We start from the raw sequence: 22,209 nt of genomic DNA, 5'->3' as shown, positions 1-22,209 counted from the left end.
CAGGAGACAGCAAACTCCAGAAAAGACTACAATCTTCTGGAAGTTGTCCCTTCTCAGCAAATTCATGTTCTATAGTTGAAAGAAATTCTACTGTTTAGAGATAACAAATGTACTTCTAAATTGGAAGAATTTGAGATTAAATTTGTTTTTTTCCAGCAATGGGAGTCACTTAATCAAAGAGGGAAAGGACAACAAGCAGGATACTGGCATGATAAATCTCAGCTATAATCAACTGATTCCAGCTTGATTACAGAGGAGGAACTAAACTCTGTATTTGGCAAATGGATCACAGAGCAAGTCTTTTCTAAAGCTTTTTGCTGAGTCTGACAATTGTTAGCTAGACAGTACAGCAGATTTAACCACCAATGGCTAACAAGTGAACCAAAACTAACCATGCCTGAGCTATCATCCCTGGGATTTGCCTACTGTATCTAAGTACTAAGAGAAAAAGGTTTACTTACACTGAACTGCTCAAGTAGTTTCAAATGATAGCTAGAAACAGAGGATCACTGAGTGCAGGATGAGATAGAAGAAGAGGGTTATCTATCCCATCAGAAAATCATTGTAACACTTGAGGAAATCTGCAGGTCCTAAATCTACAACCTTATTACCCTCCTTCCTTTCCTCCTCCCTAGTCCCAAATTCCTTGACTTTCTAAGTTGCTTAGGGTCTGAAAAAAAATAATTCAAGGAAAAAAACAGTTCAAAAGCACATTCACTATGACAGATATTACTTATAAGAGAACTCTGTCAGTTTTATTTGTTGTTATTTCTCCTCTCATCTCCGATCCGTAAATGCCTACTGCATAAAAAGTGATAGTGACGTTTACAAAAGGTCTCCTGCCTGTCTTTGCTGTTTTACCTAAGGACATGAGGTCTATTCTCAGTATTAGGGACTAACATATTTTGGAAGGTGTAACATTCAGCAAACAAAACCGGAGAACAGATCTTCTGCTGTACAGTATTTGCAAGTCTTGTGTATGGTATTTATCTTGGAATACACACTAATGAGTACAGCAGCACAAGCACTACAAGGGAAAAGACTAAATTGCTAACAACTGGGAACAAAAAACTGTTAAACATTCAACAATCACATCAACAGAAGGTTTAGAAGTCTTTACCTCTTGTTTACTGTAACATGATTAGGTCAAGGCTTCCCTCTGCCTCTTAGCCTCATCAAACTAGGGAAGACTATAAAAACAAAACCACTGCACTAACTCGCTCATTCACTGAAAAAACTCACTGCCCTGCTCAAAGTATTGGAAAGATACCAAAGTATTGGGGGCTACTGCCACAATAAATGTCAGCCTGTAACTTCCAGCTAATCAGCTGCATATCTGTCAAGCACATACATGCAAACCACACTTACATAAACTTTCTGCTCCCTTACTGCTCCTCCCACTACAAGATATCAATTCTAGCCAAGAACTTTATTAGCAACAGACTATGAAACACTTTCAGAGAACATCAGAGTGGCACTTACAAAAGGACAGTGAACTTTCATGGCCTGAAGGCTCCAGAGCAAAGTGTGGCAGCTGACACCAGACATTGCATGTTGCAGCTGCAGTCATACCATGAATCAAAAAGAGACGCAATTTCTTTTTCTGCTCTTCTTCCCTTTCAAAACATTCCTGGCACACCTTTGGCTTCAATCTGGTATTAATCCATGGTTGAATTACAGTGTATGGATGGAGACAGGGCACATTGTATAACACAACCTTGAGTCTTTTAGCATTTGCTTCCTAGAATAGACTGCTCTTGCCCTGCAAGAATAGTGTGTATTGTTGTCTCCAGATGTAGCCTCATAGAGTCAATATACTGGAAAAGGCCTGCTGAGCCCTCTTTCACAAGCAATCTTGATCCATCCTTTATCAGGAAACTCTCTCATGTTAGTAATTTTATGTCAGTTTAGGAGTTGCAATTATTACATACTCTCCCACCCCTTCCTGGCTAACTGTAAAATTATTAAACATTACAGTTACATGGACTACTTTTGTAGGACTTCTGTCTTCCTCTTTATAATTACCTGTCAAAATCTGGTACATAGTGAGTTTTAAATAAACCATTCTATGCTGGTTTTGTATTTTAATTAAATATAAAGCAACACTGGTTAGATACCTCGGGATATTTCTCACTTTACAGAAATCAGAGCTCATTTAACAGCCATAGTATTTCACAGACTTAGATAGACCTCTATCAGATAACGCTGTTTTCAAGTAAACAAGTACATTTTGTTTTTTCCCCTGAATAGTCGAATGAAGTTTTCTAGTGTCACTTAAGAGTCATAACCATTTAGAAAAATGCAACAGAGGTATAGAACATTGTTTTTCTCCTTTTAAGTTCATTAAAACAAATAGAGGGAGACTGTAATCCATGCACATAGCAAGTAATCCAGCTGTAATTCATACTGCAGCATAGCAGAGGTAATGCGGTAATGCCAGCATTAAACCTGATACTATTCAGCCCTTAAAGCTTGCAGGTAATCCCTCACTTTCCAAGAACTGCACACTGAGAGAAATCAGATATATTTAAAGAATAATTCAATATCGTGAATGTTTTAAATGAAATTTAATTTTTTCAAATGAAATCATTTAAACTGAGCTTAGACATCTAGAGCCATATTGAGGCTTCCAAAAGCAAACACTCAGCAACTGCCTTGTTCTTCATTTAAAAAGCTCTATGGAATACATATAAAACATAGCATTAAAAAGTTGACGGCTGCCAATTCAAGAGTCAGCAGTTTTGCACTGGCATATTTTGTTTAAACTACTTTGGTAGCACTATCATGTTATTAACCAAATTAAAAAAAACTCTCCATGAGTTATATATTTCTAAAATACTACCATTACCAATGTAATCATAGTTTGTATTATTTTTAACCACATTGCCACATGTGAAATGTACCCAAAAAATGGCAAAACAAAACACAGAACATACAAACACATACTTAAGGAAGAAATCAAGGTGACTTCTTGAAAATATGGGTCTTGCTAAGTTTGAAGTTACTGCATGCATTTCTCTTTAATCTTTCTGAGGCAGCAGTAAATGGAGCTCAGTGTCTGCTCTCAAGCTAAAAATCCTTGCAATAATTTGTGCAGATAAAAATAAAAATCACAGACTATATTAGATTCCAAGACTGTAAGCAACATGAACTATCATATCTGCACAACAGCATGCTGATATAGTTGGGAAAAAAAGTAAAAATAATCACAGTACAGATAACCAAGGGTCAAAGTTCTGGTTATGCATGAAGTTTCAGTATTGGCACTTCCTGTTCTGAGTCTAAAATACTCATAATTAAATCTATTTTCCCCTTCTTTGCTAAAGTAATGAACTACTATTCTCTCCCCTCCTTCATACATCTAGACCTGATCTGCTCACTTACATTACCGTGAACCATTAGGCCGGTTTTAAAAGGTGTTCGGTGCACAGGAGGCATTGCCACACTGAGTCACGCAGGCCAGGGCTGCGCTCAGGCATCCTGCACAAGGCTCAGCCCAGGAGCACCTCCCGCAGCGGAGCGGGGCGGGAGCTGGGCGCCACCCTCGCACCCTGAACAGCTCAGCTACCTCGGACACCGCAGGTGTCCCCGGCAGCCCTTCAACACGTGTCACCTCCCTCCGCACCGCGCAGGTACGTAAGGCTGGGGATGTTTTTCTCCAGCAACCGCTGTGTCCTACAGCCTCGTGCGGCTCCTACACCGGGTTCCTCACGCCGCTCGAGCACAGCAGCAACAAAGCAAGGCAGGATCCGCAGCGACCCTCACTCACAGTCAGCCCGCCGCTGCAAAGCCCACCAGCAGCCCCTTCCCCCGGCGCTGACAGCTCCGCCCGCAGGGCTCCGGGCCGTCCTTCGGCGGGGCCGCCGGGCCGCAGGCGCCGTCAGCGGCCGGAGGCTGCCGGGAGCGGAGCGCCGCGAGGGGAGAGCGGCGGGCCCCGAGCTCCCCCTCCCGGAGCCGCCGCCCGCTCCCGACACCCGTCCTTCGGCTCCGCACCGTCCTGTCCACGCGGCGAGCAGGGAAAGCCCGCCAGCGAAAGGTCAGCATCAGCACTGCAAAACTCCTGCCACTTACCACACGATTTTTCTCCTGAAAACTCGTCAAACTTTTAATTTAGCTCTTGAAGGCTTAGGGAAAGTCAGTCCTTCTTCGATCAACAGTGCCACAGGTTCAGCCACTGCTGGCAAGGATACACACACCGTCCACATTAACTCCAAATTCAGGTTCTGAACTCCACACTATCATGTATGGAAACTGGTAATGAAAAATTAAGCTTCTGAGGATCTGATTATCTTTGATTTTTACACACTGGAGTACAAGCGGACCAAGCAGATTAAGATTCTGTTACAAGTCAGCTGCTGGATAAACACAAGGGTCTTTATCATCTATTTTTCTTCTTACAAGTACTCCATACTCACAAGTATGCAGATATCAGAGCTATGGTGTCACCACCCAAAATAACAAGTTTAGTCAACAAGCTGAGCTTTGCTGTGGCACAGTTCTGCATAGTAAAGCATCCCTCTGCCAAACCTTCAGCCAGCTGACTGCTGCTGGAAATGGTGGGGTCCCTGTTAACCAGAAATAATTCCTTTGACATAACTCTCAAGATTGGAATGACAGCATATTCAAAGTTTAATGATACCATTATAAGTAATTTGTTTAAACTATATTTAAATAGGCAGCCATTCAGCTCTTCTTACATACATGCAACTCCTCTTGCAGTGAAGGAGTTGCTGGCTTGTCCACTAAATCCAGCCAAAACCAAGCAATTTGCAGCAGACCAGCATGGGACCTCAGTTTAAATGCAAATTTATTCTCACAGCTGTGTCCAACATGAAACATACCAACAAATGTCAGCTCACACTGCAAGGTATTTTACAATGTTTCAGGATTAAATTCCACATATTTGAACACATACATGGAATGGTGTTCCCCAGGAAATTAAGCTAGAATTGTTCTCTGGAGTGCTGTGTTCCCTGGCTGCGCACCCTCCTGACTATTCAGGGATCCCAGTGGGGCGGAAGCAGGAATGGCCCCAATTTATTCAGGCTTCTATCTTAATCACAGAATCTTCTGCCTGAGGCCTTGGAAGAAGATGGGGAGTGTGAAAACAGACCCAGAACTCTCAAAGATTACTTAGAGTAAGCTCTTCAGAGGGCGGTGTGGGATTCAAATCACTCCTAGCAGTGGTTTCAATTGGACAGAATTGAAAGACAGAAGAGAGAACTGGATTCAAAATATCCTGACCCACTAGACTCAAAAATGGAGCCCAGAAATTTAGCCAACAGATCTTTGAAGGTGCGTAACCATTTGGTTTGTGGCTTTGTTTGGTTGCTTTGTTTTTATTTAATTTGAACTTGGGACTTGTAGTAAAAAATAAAACACTATGTTTTTGAGGCATAAGCCTAGCTAAACAAAATAGCCCTGAATGCTTCTGGGATTGCTGTTTAGGAAATCATTCATTGCAGTTGTACATGCCTCACAGAAGAGGCAGTCACTGAAGCTAAGGAATAATGAGACACTATAAAATATGGAAGTATAAATAAGCAAAAGAAACAATAATAGGTAAAGAAATAATAGGCAAGTAAAATCAACATGCAAATAAAAAAGATTAATAGGTACAATGTTTAAAACTAACTGGGAAAAAAAGCCAGCAAAAATGTATGCTAGTAAAAAGTTCCAGCTCAGGTGAGAAATAGAAGGTTGAAAGGAACTAGTGGTTGTGTGGTATACCTCCATCACTTTATGCCGAGGACATTACACACTGCTAATACCTATTTGTATATCTCAGATTCATGCCTGTGGAGCAGCTGTCAAAGCATGTTGTAACACATAATCCTGGGGATCCACGGGGCTGCAAGGCTGCTGCAAAGTGAATGGGGATTGCTGCCTCACATCAGCATGTGATAAAGGTCATATCAGAGGTCTTGAACGACCAGTAAGGCATTGAGTGATCATGAATATTTAGAATATAACACAGGGTAGTGTTAAGGGAGAGTTAATTTCTAGAAAGAAACAAAACAATGCACCAGAATTTTGGGGGGGGGGGCAAGTGGGAAATATGCATAGTAACCATGCAACAATCTAACAGAAGTAAATTCAAAGCAATGCTTTCACTATCTGAAAATAAAAATCCATCTTCTGAAAACCAAGGCTGATGTAAGTTTTTTTTAAAAATAAAATCAGGATCTTGACAGTTTTCTGTACCTTAATATTGGGCATTTTAAGTAATCCAGCAATAAATCACCTAAACCAAATGTTTCAGGAAGTGATAACCAATGCTTTAGTTTTCAATCCAAACTGGGAAATTTATCAACCATATTAAGACACATATTTAAATAGGAAAGGACTTCTACAGTTTAGCTGAAGACCACAGGCATTCATCTTATAGATTAACTGCTGTAAATAATTATCTTTATACAATGTGATACTAGCAGAGACAGTTTGTGCTAATTGACAGACAAGTTCTACATTTAATCATATTGAGAAAATACTGCACAGGAAGTAATTATTTTCTAACTCTAGGATCTTAATACAGAAATTTCTGTACAGAACCCACAATCTGCAGAAAGGCTAAGAACAAAACTAGTTAATAGTTAAAAGAATTATTCATTGTAGGTAATATGGGGGAAAGTATTTTTTTATTGGTGGGGGTCACTTTGCTCATCTTGCAAGCTTTAAGTAAGTGTCTATGAGATAAGGAGTAGCTAAGAATGATTATTTTTTAACCTGTTTTCAGGCTATAAATGTGTTTCTGGTTATATATATATATATATATATATATATATATATAAAAAACCATTAATAAGACTGCCTACTTATCAAAGACTATATATAGACATTAACTTGGCTGATGTGAGCATGAAGTTAGGATACCAGGGTGTATTTAGCTTATCTTGAAAAGAAAACATCTAATCTCTGTAGTTAGATTTGGACTGATGAAATTTGGTTTGTGTCTCTTGAAGGAAAAAAGTGATATGCCAGTAGCCCTTTATGGTGACTCTTTTATGCTGTGCATCAGAATACTCCCACAGAATTTTCAACATGAGGCCCAAAATTTAAATATTAAGTGCTTTCCTGATGGACACTGGCATTATCAGACAGCTTGCACATTTAAGCTACTTGAACCCAGGAACATTTCTTAGTACCCAGCACACAGAGACAGCCTAGTCTGGAATGTGTATTGGGACTAAAACTTTAAAATCCAGAAACAAGAGTCCAATCTGTTGGGAGTGCACATGTTTCCTGCTAAAGCTGGGCGGGCCTAAAGCAGTGCTAAAATTAATTTTGTTTCCTTGCACTGCTAGGTAGGTCAACATGCAGGATTTTTTTCCCACCTAGAAACAAGGCTATGGCTTCAGCAATTCAACACCAGCAAAACCAGAAGAGACTTTAGGCAAAAAACTTTAACCCAATAAAACACTAGCCATATATTTGAGTAGCAGTGGTATGAAGCGTTTCAGGTTTTTCTGTATCTGTATGTTAATCTCCCTCTGAACCCCAAATCACGTTTCTTATGTGTCAGTGCCTTGGATATTTCAGCACCAAAGGACAGAAGAAGGGTGTTAGAGAAATGCAAGTCAGAGTGCATGAGAAAGCCAAAATTGTACTGATTTTGCATGTGGAGACTATTTCAGAAGAATCTCTGAATCTCTAGCTGATCATTTCTGCTGACATCTTATCTAAACCACATTTAGCACAAAAGAAGACAGAGGACCCAGATTTCTATGAATTCCAATTACCCTGGCTCAACTCCACCAAGAAATCAAGCACCTGATCCATTTTCAGAACCACACTCCACAGAGCTGTGTTTGTGGCCTATGAGACAATCATTTTACTCTTAAAGCATTATAAACCTTCATAAACAAATCAAACTGTTGCACTGAGGAAAGTACAAAGCTCTGACTAACAAGCAGCATTTGACAGACACTCAGTTATGCTTACATTACATTACAGATGAGATTACTGCCTCAGCAATCCAAACTTTTCACAGCAGCTCCTCCAGAAATCCCATATGATTCCAGAGTCTTGTTTAATGTCTTGGAAAAATGAGGAATACTGGTTTACTTGAGGTGTGCCTTAGTCCTGCACATAACACTCCTAAATCTATGAATTAGACTGATATTTTTGGGAAATCCTAGAAGGACTGACATATATCCACATTCTGAGATAGTGCCTTATTTTTTCTGCTTATCGTCTCCATGTATCAGAATTTGTCCATACTTGAGGCATGGAATTCCACTCCCTTTCACTTGATTTCAGTCAGACATGCATGAAGTTTGCTCCATTCTATTCATACAGAGATTTATGACAAACAGGGCTCTCTCCCTTTTCATGCTCTATCCAGCCAAAAAGTTGTCCATATAGGTGTCAAAACGTATGCAAATCACATTTTAAAATCAGCTCCTAACAGCGTAATAAAAGACAATGTACCCTCTGCTTTCTTAGGAAAACAACATCTTTTCAGAAAATATTTCTTTAATGTCTAGCCCAGAATTTCTTGTTTCTTGGTCAGACCCCCTAGGAGTTGCTAAAGACCAGTTTGTCTTATTAAAGATGAACTATCATAACAACCAAATTAAGAACAAGTTCTGTTTCCATTTTGAGTTGGACACAGTTTTCTTGCTGTAAACCTTCAAAACTAATCTAGGCAAGTTGAAGTACGAAGAAGTGATTCCACTGTCTTTCCAAAATAGCTAGAGTTAATACTGTGCAATCATGTAAAACCCAGTCTTTTTTCTCAGTTGCTTATAAATGACTTCAAACACTTGGGCACCTCACCAGTGCCATGGGTTCAGCAGTACCACTGCAGATGGCTCAGGTACACATCATGTTTAGGTACTTCCAGGATAACCAATGAAACTAACCCAACAAGGAACATACATCCCTCCTCCTACACTTAAACCTGAATTCAGCAAATGAGTTCATGGGCACAATACATCTTCAGTACTTCTGTCATAAAACTTTTTTTACTGCTCTATGTCTCTAAAAGTTTTTGAGTATTTTAAAACAATATTTACTAACATAATTTACTGATAATATTTACTAATTTAAAAAATTTAAATAATACAGAAAGAATTAACGAATTCACAAGTAAAATATGCAAAAATAGTATTTCTTAAAGGAGCAATGCTGCTGTACCTTGAAGTGGTTTCTGAAGTTTATTACTTTTGTCCTCATATACTGCTTCCTTAAGGTGTTACAGGGCCTCAAATGTATCCTTTAACTACCTATAGCAAACAAGAACAAATCTGTTGCTTGATGCATGCAATGCTGCTCACGCCTTCATAAGCACCCTAACATTATACTTCTTAGCTGTGAAATTCCACAATCACAGGTACTAGCTGGTATCTCTTACTGACTTAATTCAACTGATAATAAAGGGTTTATTTCAATTAGTCTCACATTAGAATCAGTGATTTAGATTTAAATTAAATTCACATAATTTTCACGTCCTGTGGGTATGCATGTTTTGACAGTACTGCAAAAACGTGCTGCAAGTTGCATAGAAGTTGATTGAAATCGTCAAACCAGTATTTAATTGCTTGCTGACATGTATCTCAAAAATAGTCCAGAGTGGATTTATCTGAACATACAAAAGCACATGCAGAAAACACATTTTAATGCCATCTCCATGCATTGAAGAAATACAGGTTTTATTGTCAGATCTTTAATTCCTGAATCAAACATAGGTTTTTGCCTGTCATTTGCTGTATGACTGACTACATGTATCACCTCAGACTGAGAATTCTTTTTTCCATATAATACATAGTATAAAATAATACTTCCAAAATTAAGCAAATATTAAAAAGAAGTTTTAAATATAAAATTTTCCTTACTTCTTTTGTTCTGATCCCCTGCCTTTGAACATCTGTAACATTTGTGCAGTCTCATTAAATACATCTGCTCAGATAATGTACAAGAAAGGCAATCCATAAGCAATGTGTAAAGTTCACTAAGTTTTTGCAGAAACTTGTATACAATCTGTCATTTCTTCTCTCCTGAATTTGGTGCTGCAGAAGGCAATATTCTGCACATGTAGTCCAGCAGTCCACACCATTTTTCCCCACTTAAATCTGATTTCCTGTAATTTACAATTTTTATTTCAATCCTAATCAGTCAGTAAAGTCTTAGAGTTCTGCAGTCTTCTAGACTTTCTATGTCTTTTGGTAATTTTAACAGGCTTACTTCACACATTAAAACCTACTCTTCACCACATCCCTCTTTAGGGCTGTGAATTCCTGCTAGCGAAGAGCACTTTTGGGAGAGAGAAAAAAAAAAAGTACGTTGCCACCAATTCTTAGATCATAGAATCACAGAATGGTTTGGGTTGGAAGGACCTTAAAAGTCATCCAGTTCTAGTCACTAGCCATAGGCAGTGACACCTTCCACTAGACCAGGTTGCTCAAAGCCCCACCCAACCTGACCTTGAACACTTCCAGGGATGGGGCAGCCACAGCTTCTCTGGACAACCTGTGCCAGTGTCTCATTGTATAGAATTTCTTCTAAAAGCTAATCTTAACCAGCTCTTTCTCAATTTGAAGCCAATGCCCCCTGTTCTGTCACTACATGATCTTGTAAAAAGTCCCTCTCCAGCTTTCCTGTAGCCCCCCTTGGTACTGGAAGGTGCTCCAAGGTGTTGCCAGAACCTTCTGCTCTCCAGGATGAACAAGCCCAGCTTTCTCAGTCTATCTACACAGCAGAGGTGCCTCAGTCTTTGGCTCATTCTTTGTGGCCCTCCTCTGGATTTGCCCCAACAGGTCCATGTCCTTATGATATTGAGGGCCTCAGATCTGAATGCAGCACTCCAGAGGGTCTCCTGATCTCCTGAGAATGGAGTAGAGGGGGAGAAGCACATTCCTCAACCTGTTGCCTACACTGCTTTTGATGCAGCCAAGGATATGGCTGGCAATATATCAATCTAGTTATGTCAACAGTCTGTAGGTACCAACTTAAAAATAAAAAAACTCAAATCTGAACAGACACAGCCCTGAAAAAGACCATAAATTCAAATGGTAAATCTTTCATCTTCAAGGTCAAGTGTCCTTTTCAAAATATATGCTTTTAAGACAGTAGTTTAGAGAAGACAGGCAGAGCTGAATTAATAATTAATTGTGGCTGCTGTTCTCTGTGCAAGTGCTGCTCTGAACCAAGCATTCTGAACCATTCTTTTTCCTTGCACCATCTCTGGCATTCACCTGCTGCCCTGATGGGTGAGCTTAGCTTGCTAAGCAGAAAACTAACCAAAGAAAGGGAGAAAAGTTGCTAAACCACAAATAAATCCAAGTGAATAGCTTTCTCCTATTATTTGATAATAAGTTGAATAGGGTCACTACAGGGTGAGATGAGCAGCAGGGAAGGATCCCTGGACTGGATAGGAAAGTTGAGGTGTGAAGAGTGTGCTCTGCCCTCTGCAGCAGCATGCCTTCAGACCCATTTGGGACATCCTGCCACAGTGACAGTCAACAGAGCTGTAAAAAGGGCACTGATGTGACCAACAGAGAAAACATCCCAGAGAGATGATCATGTGTTAAAGCTACTGGAGGTTTTGCTGCTGTTGAAACAAGCTCTTGCTTATTTTAAAAGGACCATGGTTGCCACTCGGTTATCAGTCCTTGCTGTAAGAGAGCACTTGCACCTTGTGACCTGGGGCTGCTCTCACAGCTGAGTCTCCAACCCATCTTCTCTTCCTCCAGTCTTTACCAACCGAGGCTTAAGAGTTCATTCTCACAAAACATCACTGACCACTGTCCTATTTCAAACAGCGTTAGTCTGGGAAACAATAGCAAGTGTGGTAGTCTGGAATCAACTATGTGATACTTGTACCACACTGACTGGTCTTAGTTAACCTATCTGCCTGCAGTTATGGCAGCAGAGAGGAAGTGACAAATACAGTAACAACGAGTAACTAATATTTTGAGAAATGTGATGAGGGTTTTGTAAAGAACTGCATAAAAAAAAAATAGAGCAACTTCTTTCATTATCTTTGTGTATCAACAAGAAAAAGCAAACCTCATTTTCAAGAACAAAATACTAGAAAAACTTAGACCCGCTGAGCCCACTGGACACTGCAGACCTACTTCATCGGTGACTTCTGCATATCTCAGAAACAACTATTAGATAATTAATACAGAGTATGAGGAATTTGTCATAACAGTCCTCCATCACCTGGGACTCAACACTATTATAATATTAGTACTTTCCTTAAGAGACTAATAGTTCATTAAAAAAAAAATCTAATCCTGACAATGAAAATTCTCTATATCCTACACTTTAAAATAGAAGCATTTTGCATATTTCATTTGCCCCAAACTTTTAAAATAAAATATGAACTAGAAATACAACTGCTGTACTATTTATTTTCTCTTCAGTTACTTATGCCATATTTTTTTTAGTTAAAATAATTGTTAAAATAAAAGGTTTAAGAAAAATAATATCACTACATTAAAATTAAGTTTTACATTTAAATGAAGTTTCACTATACCAAAATTGACAACATGGAATAAATAAAACATAGGTTGTTCATTAAAAAAAAACAGGGTGCAAGACAGTGTAAAACTGTTAGTAATGTTCATATGCAGCACAATCAAAGTGATTATTGTTGCATTTCTTACAACACTATATGAGTATTTCACACATCAGGAAAAGAAAAGTCACGAAAGCAAGAGACACAGGAAAGTCTTTCAATAACGTAAGAACAGATGGATTACAACGTTAAAAAAACAAACTGCTACAAGATTAGACCTTTTCTGTAAATGGCTAATCCACATTAATAAAACCACTACTAAACATCACTGCAGGTAGCAATTTACTTTAGATTAATATCACCTAAGCCAAAACATATTTTAATGTAACAGCATGGGTTACATTTTAAAACAGTTTAGTCATTTGAGCCATCAGCACAATCCAATGTTTCTAGGAATGCAAGTAATTTTTATTAGGCAGCCAGCTGCAGACATTGCTGGAACTAAAGTTTCACAAAACTGGGAAAATTACCATTCATATGCTTTCAAAAGCTTACCAAACACATGAATGGAAGCTGTGTTTGAATGGCAGAAGTTAAACAATTTGGAAAGTAGATTAAAGGAAATAAGTAGTGATTTATTTGCAGTATATCTTTTCATTCCACATTGAAATGCTTGTGCTTGTTGACCAAGATTTGGTCCATACTTAAAAGATAATACTGCAATAATGTATTATGAAATAATCTTTGAAAAAAAATTAACTAGGAGCAACTGCTTTAAAGAATTACTTTCCTGCACCCAGCATCAGGCAGTGATGACTAATGGGGAGAGGCGCTGCTCGGCCAGCTCAGTCCCACAGTGTGGGGGAGGCACTGCATACCAGGGAACGCTTGCAGGGAATGTGAAGCAGATACTCTTGTATCGCAGGGAGATAAACGGGGCAGTAAGACAAATAAAGCTGGTCAGCCTTCCCTCCTGTAGTATTTAAAAAATATAATTAAAATAAACTGCTGAATTTTAGTGTACTCTTATGAGAATTCCCTTTATTTCCACATGTAAAGCTAATACTGAATGGATTTCTTACACATAGATGTCTATACTGTATTCACCTGAAGAAAATTAAGTCCAGGTCTCCCTGTCCATTACACATGATAAAATCTTAAATTTTGCAATAATACTGATTCTCAAACTCCAACATTCTTCCTTTTTATGTGAAAATCAAACATTTTAGGGCACAGTACAGCTTCCTATACAATAGTTGGAACCTGTCATTCTTCAATTCAAGCAAGTTACTAATTACTGCAGTTTTACCCAGCAACACTTCTCATTAATATTTCTAGATGATGTAAAGAAACTTCTTGTTCTTAGTTAAAAAACCAGAATTTAAGTTATTTTAAATAGGTATACTTTTTAAAACACAACAATAAAAAAGACAGTATTTCAAAACTTCCAAGAATATCTTCAGGTGATCTGAATGAGACACTTAATACATCTTGTTGCTATTTCTAATCACAAAAGCAGTAGAATTAGCTAATGTTAAGTTGACCACACTTTATCCTTTTATATAATATTAGGGAAGTTAGATGAACGTTCTTGGCAGAAACTTTGTAGACTTGGAATCCCCAAGCCATTTCTCCCAAATAAGATCAGTGCACATCCTGCTAACCAAGGGGATCTCGAAGAAGTCAGCTATCCCTGTACAACATAACATGCCTGTGCTATAACCATGGTTCTGCTTCCACTTGGATGGTTCAATTATCTAGGAATAAACTGACATTCCCAAAACTAACCATTAAATGGAATATTGTAAAACACAATTGGGACTAATCTGTGTGGTAAGCTAAGCTTTAAAGAGAAACATATCAGAAAAATGGGTAAAGCAAAGCCTAACAAGTAAAACCAGCTTAGGTCAACAATGATGCTGTTTCATCCAGTGTAAATGACATAGGTGAATTGCACTAAAAAAAAGAATCCTACTTGAAAGGGAAAGAAAGAAAAAAAAAAAAAAAAAAGGTCAGACAGGGTGAAATAGAGCATTGCCTTTAAAAGCCTGGAACAATTTGCAACACAAATGCTGAGGAGCAAGCAGCTTCCTCTTTGAATGAAGCAAGGGTCTGACCCCTTCCTGTGTCACAAGTCCCTACACTTATTATGATTTTCTACTGGCAGTAAAAAACCATCAATTCTATCAGCTTTACAGACATGTGTGCATCAAGAAAGACACCATATTGTATTCCATCCAGTTTTAGAAGAAATAGAAAATGTATTTGAATGAGCACCTTCAAGATCTTTATTGCCTGAACTGCTCCATAACATTACTTGTGATGAAATTGCTCATAACTTAGACCTCATCAATAAGTACTAACTTCAGTTTTTAAAGCAGATTCTATAATAACCTAAGAACACAAAATGACTGCTACAAAATTTACAAGAAAAACACATGAAGATCATGGATAAAATGGTACCTTGCCAACTCATGCAACCCTATAGTATGCCTTATAATGCTGAGTTAAGCTACACTTTATGCACTAATTTCCTTCATAGATATAAAATGCCCAGGTTAGATCTGCAGCTAGCTTACACAGACACCCACAAGTTTCAGATGATTATTTTAATTGAAGTTATGAAGGTTGTAATCCTTTTTCGAAAAATGAGAGGTGCAGTGGACCCCTCAAAATCCTGTCTGGACAGATCTGAGTGAAGCAGTTTGCAATCTGCCACAGCTAAAGAAGAAAAGGCTGCCGCCAAGTGAAGATATGATGTGCTGTGTGCTGCTGTAGCAGAGGAGACAGGTGTGTTAGATCATACACATGTAAAAACACCACCTGTTTTACCTGTTTAACAGTTGATATTATGCAACTCTGACTGCAGAGAGTCAGCTGGCATTCCTATATCCTCTTCCATTAGTCAGAGTTTTCCAAAAAGATAATTCTAAGTGTTAAAGAAAATAATTATATTGTATTTTCTTTTTTTGTGTTATACGTATGTTTTGGGGAAAAGAAAAATGGTCAGTCTAACCCTAAATTAAAGTCTAAAACAACAAAATCAAGACATTAGGCAATTCTAAAATGACATTAAACTAAGTTTAAAAATGGAAAATATTTCTGCTTTATAAAATGTAACTATGGAGCAAAACATCAATGAAACATAAATAGTTAAAACAAAGTCTTGCATTAAACTAGCTGGATTTAAGTGTTCAGTGGAATGAATTTGTTTCTATAGCTTTCCTTTTTAAAGTGTGGTACTTGAAGCTCTATGTATCATTTATTTGAACTTTGTTTCACCTCAGCGATACTATCTTGCTAGAATTGTCACTTTCAAAGGTAAGTGAAAATACAAAATTAAACATAAGTTATCTTCTTTCAGAAGGCTTCTGGTACAAATGCTTACAACAACTTCGCAATTCCTTCATATAACTGCATCACGCGATAAGCAAATAAATAAATAAAACTTGAAATAAAACTGTCCTAGGGATACTGAGTATCTTGGATCCCTCTGCAGATGAAAGCAAAGCAGAGGCTGAAGTTAGCTTTGCCATCTGATCTGAACATGCAAAGAAAGACAATTCACTGCTTCCTACCTGCATTTCCACAATCTACCTTTGTACTTTGACTTTTCATCACACAGAGTGTGAACAGGCCACTCACAAGTTCAAGATGACTGGGCACCCTCAAATTAGGGCAGAAGCAAAAATTCAGCTTTGTTGCCTTATGCCTCCCTCCAGCTATTCACTCTGAGTGCTAAGAGAATCACCATGAGAAGGCAGGAAAGCACATGGATAAACACTGTCGAAGGGGAACAACCTCCGAGCATGCATAGGCAAGTATCTCCATTTGACCTATGCTAACCATTAGATAAAATCTTTTCAACTGTCTGTTTCTAAGAACTCCTCAACTGGAGGATGGTTGAGTAAGTATCACAGTAATCTCAAAACTCCTAATGTCTGTGAGACATGGTAGTTCAGTCTATATGGTTTTGTTTCTCTAATTTATGAAAATAAACTAGAGTGAAAGCCATGAAGGTAACATGGACTAGATATGCAAATATCCTCACCTGTCCCTCTTCCTAGTTCCAACAAAAAACTCCCAAACCCTGCTAAGTGTGTTCCTTGCTGCAGGACTGCCATTGACCTTTCATTCTTGCCCCTTTTCAAATGCAAAGACAGGCTCATTTTGAGTTACTTTATTTCCAGTCTGTCAGATAATGTTTATGGAGCAGTAGGGATCTGGGACATGAAAGAAAAGAAAGGCCAAGATACTCCAGCTCTTCCCATGGCTGTCTAACACTAGTTGAAGTTTTCATGACTCCCAGGACTCCAAGCCAGAACAGGTGAACTCTGATACTGGGATTGTGTGTAACAACTTTAGGTACCTCATCTTTCAGCTTTTGGGAGACAATACAAAGGATTTTTAGTTTTTTGTTGTGGTTTGTTTTTTACCCACCTCCCCACCCCTTCCTCCTCTGCAAGAAAAAGACTCTGACCTCAAAAGGGCAAGAGTTAAAGGGCACCTGTAGTATTACCATGCCATATGTTAGGGAATACTGAACTCAGTGTATGTATAGCCCATAGGTCTCCACTGGACCAACTGGACACGAACAATGTCATGGAATTGTAAGGGAACCCTCAGGTTTTGTCAACCAACTCACTGCTGGTAACTGCTGCTTGAGCATTTGGCCTGTCCTCAAAATCATTTCATATTCACAACTCACCAGAAGTTATCACTGGACCAGTAAACACAGCAGCTGATGTAATATGACTTTTCCCCCTCAAGTATCAATACACAATCCTCTGATGATTTTGTAACTGCCTTTGTTTCTACTTTACAATCAGCTACTTCAGCTTGGTTCAGAGAGTGGATTCATATCCAAAATTCTGACAGAGTAAATAAGTATTTCTAAATATATTTTCTTATTAGAAAGGCACTTTGTGCTAGGTCTTTAAACAAGACAATGTTGGTGAAAGGGAGATCACTATTTCCTTTATTAAAGCACTCACCTTCTTGTAATATGTCTGAATCCAAATCTTCCCCTCTAAAAGATCTTCGACAAGGATAAAGCCTTGTGAAGGGTGTTAAGGACTTGCTCTCTTTCCATCCTGCTGAAATTATTTCAGCCTTTTATAAACACATTTCCTGAACCACAGATTGGATGCCAAGTATCTTACTTGTCAAAGTTAGGGATTAATTCCCTCACTTACTCTGTTCAACTGCTGTTATCTTATGCAAAATAAAAACACCAAAAGGAAAGAAGAAATCAGTGTGGACTGGAACTTGTGTTTTCCAACAGAAGAAGCCCATAGTCTGCAGGTAATTCTGTTCCTCTCAATCAGTTGCATTCCTTTTCCATAGAAAACACGCAACAGAAGAAGCAGGCAAAGCCTCACAAGCAGAATTGTTCCACCACACGCTGGCAGATGAGATACCCCAATTGTCATTAGCATTTCTTTATGGAAAGGAGAAAAAACGCCTATCAACACCAGGTAGCCTGCTTAAGGCTCGATTCAACTCCCCTCAGATTTGGGAAGCAAAGTGTAAAGAGACTGTCCCACATTGCACATTAACTGTTCTAATCACCATACTAGTGGTTAAAGGAACAGAAATAATTTTGCAGACTTAGAATTTAATTTCCTCTGGGTTTTTTTTTCCAGTCTCTTAAAAGAGATTTTACCTTAGGCCAAGTGCAACACTTCACCTCTACGGGCATGGAAATTATTTGGTAAGAAAATGAGAGAAAGATCTGTTACGCTCAAGCCATTTTTTAACGTGAAAAGCCTCTGTGTTTTATTCTTCAGCAAGCTATAGGAAAAATATCCTGTTCTTTTACCTATTGTATCTACTCAGGAAGTGGAAATAAGCCACTCCCTAGCAGTAATTACAGAACTAAGGCTACAACTGCATTTGGGATGCAATGGACAGGTCAGGCAACGTATGTGAATATACAGAGAAATGCATACACACAGACACTTATGCACATATAAAACTTTGTTTTGTTTATAGTTATGACAAAAATTATCTTTATGGTTCAGATGCCCCAAAGGATTTAGAAAACCCTTGGAGATTTAGGAAACCCTTGTTTAGAAAACACTTGGAGATCCAAGTGACTTGACACAAGAGAAATCCAACTGACACAGTCTACTTAAACATCTAAGTGAAACGAGGCCATGTGTACAGATTTCTTAAAGAAAAGATACCTGTTGTTGAGGGAGAATATTGTTGCAACCCTCATCCAAAGGCTACAGAACTACTGACAGGCCAAGGAAAAGAGGGTAAAAATGGTTCTCAAAGAAAGAATCTAGCAATGGTATGCAGCAAGAGCCTGTATTAGTGCCTGAACTATTAAGCATATCCAGAAATTATTGAAAAAAGGTGGTGGTTAGCGAGAGAACAAGATCTTTGGTATATAATTATTCAGAGTACTAAGGAAAATCAACAGATTGCAGAAAGACCTAATACTGACCAGTGTAATAAAATAGTAAATGAAATTCAATGTAGAGAACTGTAAAGTGACAGACATGGAAGAAGAAAGGTATCTTCACTTTATATATAAAATGATGGTCTTTCAATTATAATCACACAGTAACAAAACACTGGTCTTGTAACTGTTCTACGAAATTATCATCTCAAAGATTTGAGGTGGTCACAAAAATCAAACAAATGTTAGGCAAGGAATACAGCATATCATGCCACTGCTTTCCTCCCTTCAAGAATGGTTTAGAAGAGTTAGGCAAGATATAAAAACACATAGGAAAGACATAGAGAGTTTCCACAAGTGACAATTAGACCAATTTGGACTTGTCAAACTGGATGAGTGATGACAGAGGAGGATTACGGTGTACATTTATGATGAGCATGGACAGGAAATGATAATTTGTTGTAAGTTCAAAAACAAATCAAAAAGTGAGGTATTTCTCCAACCAGTGTTCAGCTAAGTTTTAAGAACCCTTTCCAAGGGACCACATAGCTCACAAGTTTCCATTAACTTCAAAAAACCCACTGTGTCAACAGAGTTGTTTAGCAGCACAGTGAAAAATACCAGATTTTTCTTTTCAAGGTTTCTTTTATTTGCTGCACCATTTCTCTACTCATTTAACTAAACATGCAGTTCTGCACTGTGCTCTTCCTCACAGACTTATCTGTCTGGTCTTGACTATGCCTTTCCTGCCCATACAAAAATGCTGAAACTTTTACTGCTCATTTCAGCATTCTTGTTACATACATCTGGTATTAGACAGTGATATAAAGATTTATTTAAACTGCAAACTAATCCTTTGTTGTCCTAGCCAGATTCAAAAGCATTACTTCCACTCATATTTTACAGTCTTCATTTAGCTAGAGTCACAGAATGAGAAACACTTGTATTCAAATTCATTAGAGCAAGCACAATATTTTCACAAGATATTTCCACAGAGAAAGCTTAAAGAACATACAAGGATGCACTGGTCTCCACAATTCTTGAAGTCCTCTCACCATCACACACAAACTAAATCTATCTGAAACATCTATAATCAATGTAGACTTCTACAGTATTGTAGGCCAATTATTGATCCAATGCACAGATGTATTCCTGCTTCAGTATTTTCAGGTAGAAGTGGCACTGAAAAGAGACTCCTCCCTGTCAGTCCTAACCAACTGAATTAAAAAGTGAAATAGATTTTCAATTACCAATCTGAAAGCTAAAACATGAAACTACACTTAATTAAAAAAAAAATTAAAAATCAAACTTATCTAGTTACTCAATTAGTAAAACACAACATCGATGACATACGCATGAAAAGAATACCTTATAAGTCAGAGGGAACAAACTGAAAGTATGTGTATCAAATAATGATACATTAATGGTAGTTTTAAACACAGTTCACACATGAAATGCTTGATATAAGTATGCTATTAGTTATACTTCACTGGTTATAGAGCAGATGCTAAGCATGATAAAAGTATTTCACAGAAACAAGAAGTCCAAAAATGCGACTTGAAAAATATGTTATTTCCCAGAGCACTAGTCAAAGAAAATGCTCCTAGTTAACAGCATCACTAATCTCACAAACATAAATAGTTAATGAAGTAAGTTTTCTAAATTTTATTTAGGCATCTTAACAATAGGTAGATTTTGGTGCAGAAAGCTAAATCAAATATTTGAAAATTTATCATAATGAAAATTATGCATGCATTACAATGAACCAATAGTCCATTATCATTTGTGTAACATTTGAAACATTTCTTCCACTGCATCATGAGTAATATAGGTTTTTAATCTTGCTAAATGAATGCAAAAAATTTTATTATGAAAACAGAAGCCTACAGTGTGTCTAACTACCTGCAGTAATAGAACAAGGCCCAATTCAATATTTTACATTTTAATGTGACAATTACTACATTAATATCACCAGTTAAAGATAATAGTAATAAGCCATTAAGATAATTATATGAATCACTAAAGGAGTATGAAATAGAAAATACAAGGAGCTTCAGATATATTTGAAACTATGAGAACTTTAAATACAGTATTGTATGCCCACAAATAAAATGTTTTGAATAGATTTGACACTAGTCAGGTACCAAGAGGTTGTGTACTATTATTACAAATAAACAAACAGAACTCATTAGATTTTAAACATGGGGATGTGACAACCATGTTTGCATACTAGATGAAAAAATAATATTAAAATAAACAATTAGGAATATTTTTTTCAAATAGCAGGTTTATAAAACCTAGGATAAATGTTACTACTGAAAACTGTGGGAAAAGTAATTTGCAAGCCTTGTACTAGTGAGTTTATCACAGCTGACATTTCTGTCTACCAAAAATAAGAAGTTTTTTTTAAACATCAAATAAAAAATGATTTCTTCATGAAAGACATTTAATGTAACTACTTCCAGCTTGACAAAAAAAGAAAAAAAAAACCAAAAAGCTCTTGAAATACAGCCCAATATTTAATTTAATTGCTCTCCATTACACATCTATGAACAAGGACATAAGACTACCCAGTCATCTGCCTGCATGCCAACGGAATTTTTGTATTCCTCACTACACCCCAAATGGCCTGTAGATGTTAGAAAGGCAACACAAACATTGCTGGAAAGAAGCACTTCAGCCTCTCAGAAGCAGTACTTCCAAAACCTAATCAACTGCCATTCCAGTTTTGGGTCCACTCACCAGTGTGCACAAGCAGGCAGCTGTGAGGGCCACAGCTGTACTCTGGGGCCAGCCAGCCTCCTCCCAGGCCCAGCTCTCCAGCTCTGAAGGAAGCCCTTGAACGCCCAAGACAAGTCACAACTCCAGCCCCACCTGCCACCTCACTTGCAGGCTCAGCAACCACAAGTCATGGCACAGGAGATGTTCAGCTGCCAGAGAAGACACTACCCCAGAAAAGTGCTACCATTTATGCCAGGAAAAGCCCAATAATTAATAGACAGGAATCAACTTGATGAGCCAGCTTACAGAAAAAGTTAATACCAGGACAGTAACAAATTACTAGGCTTGAGATATTCTTTGCAAGAAAATGCTAAATGATAAAACAATAGAAATTGCTACATTCAGAACATTAATTAAACCAAATATATTCAGACAACTACTAAAAGTCATGGTCCATGGGGAGGGCTATATGCAGACATGCCTTCTACAGACTTGGAATGGAACTTAAAATATTTGATAGCGGCTAATTCAAATGTTAATTACCTTCTGTAAAATAAACACTATTGTGTATGTAAAGTGAAACACTATTACCAAAAAATCCTACACCCCACACTAT

General features: G+C 37.9%; 1 protein-coding gene across 13 annotated transcripts in view; it reads right to left on the bottom strand.

The window, feature by feature from the left end:
• The window catches only part of ATXN7L1 (ataxin 7 like 1), a 131,066-nt gene that overhangs the window by 44,605 nt on the left and 64,252 nt on the right, over positions 1-22,209 (bottom strand). The window contains exon 1 of one of the 13 annotated variants that reach the window (XM_021534678.4): positions 3,770-3,905. The exons of 11 other annotated variants lie outside the window; for them this stretch is intronic. The gene's annotated coding sequence lies outside the window, so the exon portion shown is untranslated. Of the gene's footprint in view, positions 1-3,384; positions 3,724-3,769; positions 3,906-22,209 lie in introns of those variants that run through there. One more of the 13 variants, XM_085569060.1, reaches the window with a different exon arrangement.

This window comes from Lonchura striata, chromosome 1A (assembly GCF_050655825.1).
Source record: "Lonchura striata isolate lonStrDom1 chromosome 1A, ASM5065582v1, whole genome shotgun sequence".
Classification (NCBI taxonomy): domain Eukaryota; kingdom Metazoa; phylum Chordata; class Aves; order Passeriformes; family Estrildidae; genus Lonchura; species Lonchura striata.
The sequence above is the reverse complement of the archived record's forward strand: the minus strand, read 5'-3'. Positions and strand labels throughout refer to the sequence as shown.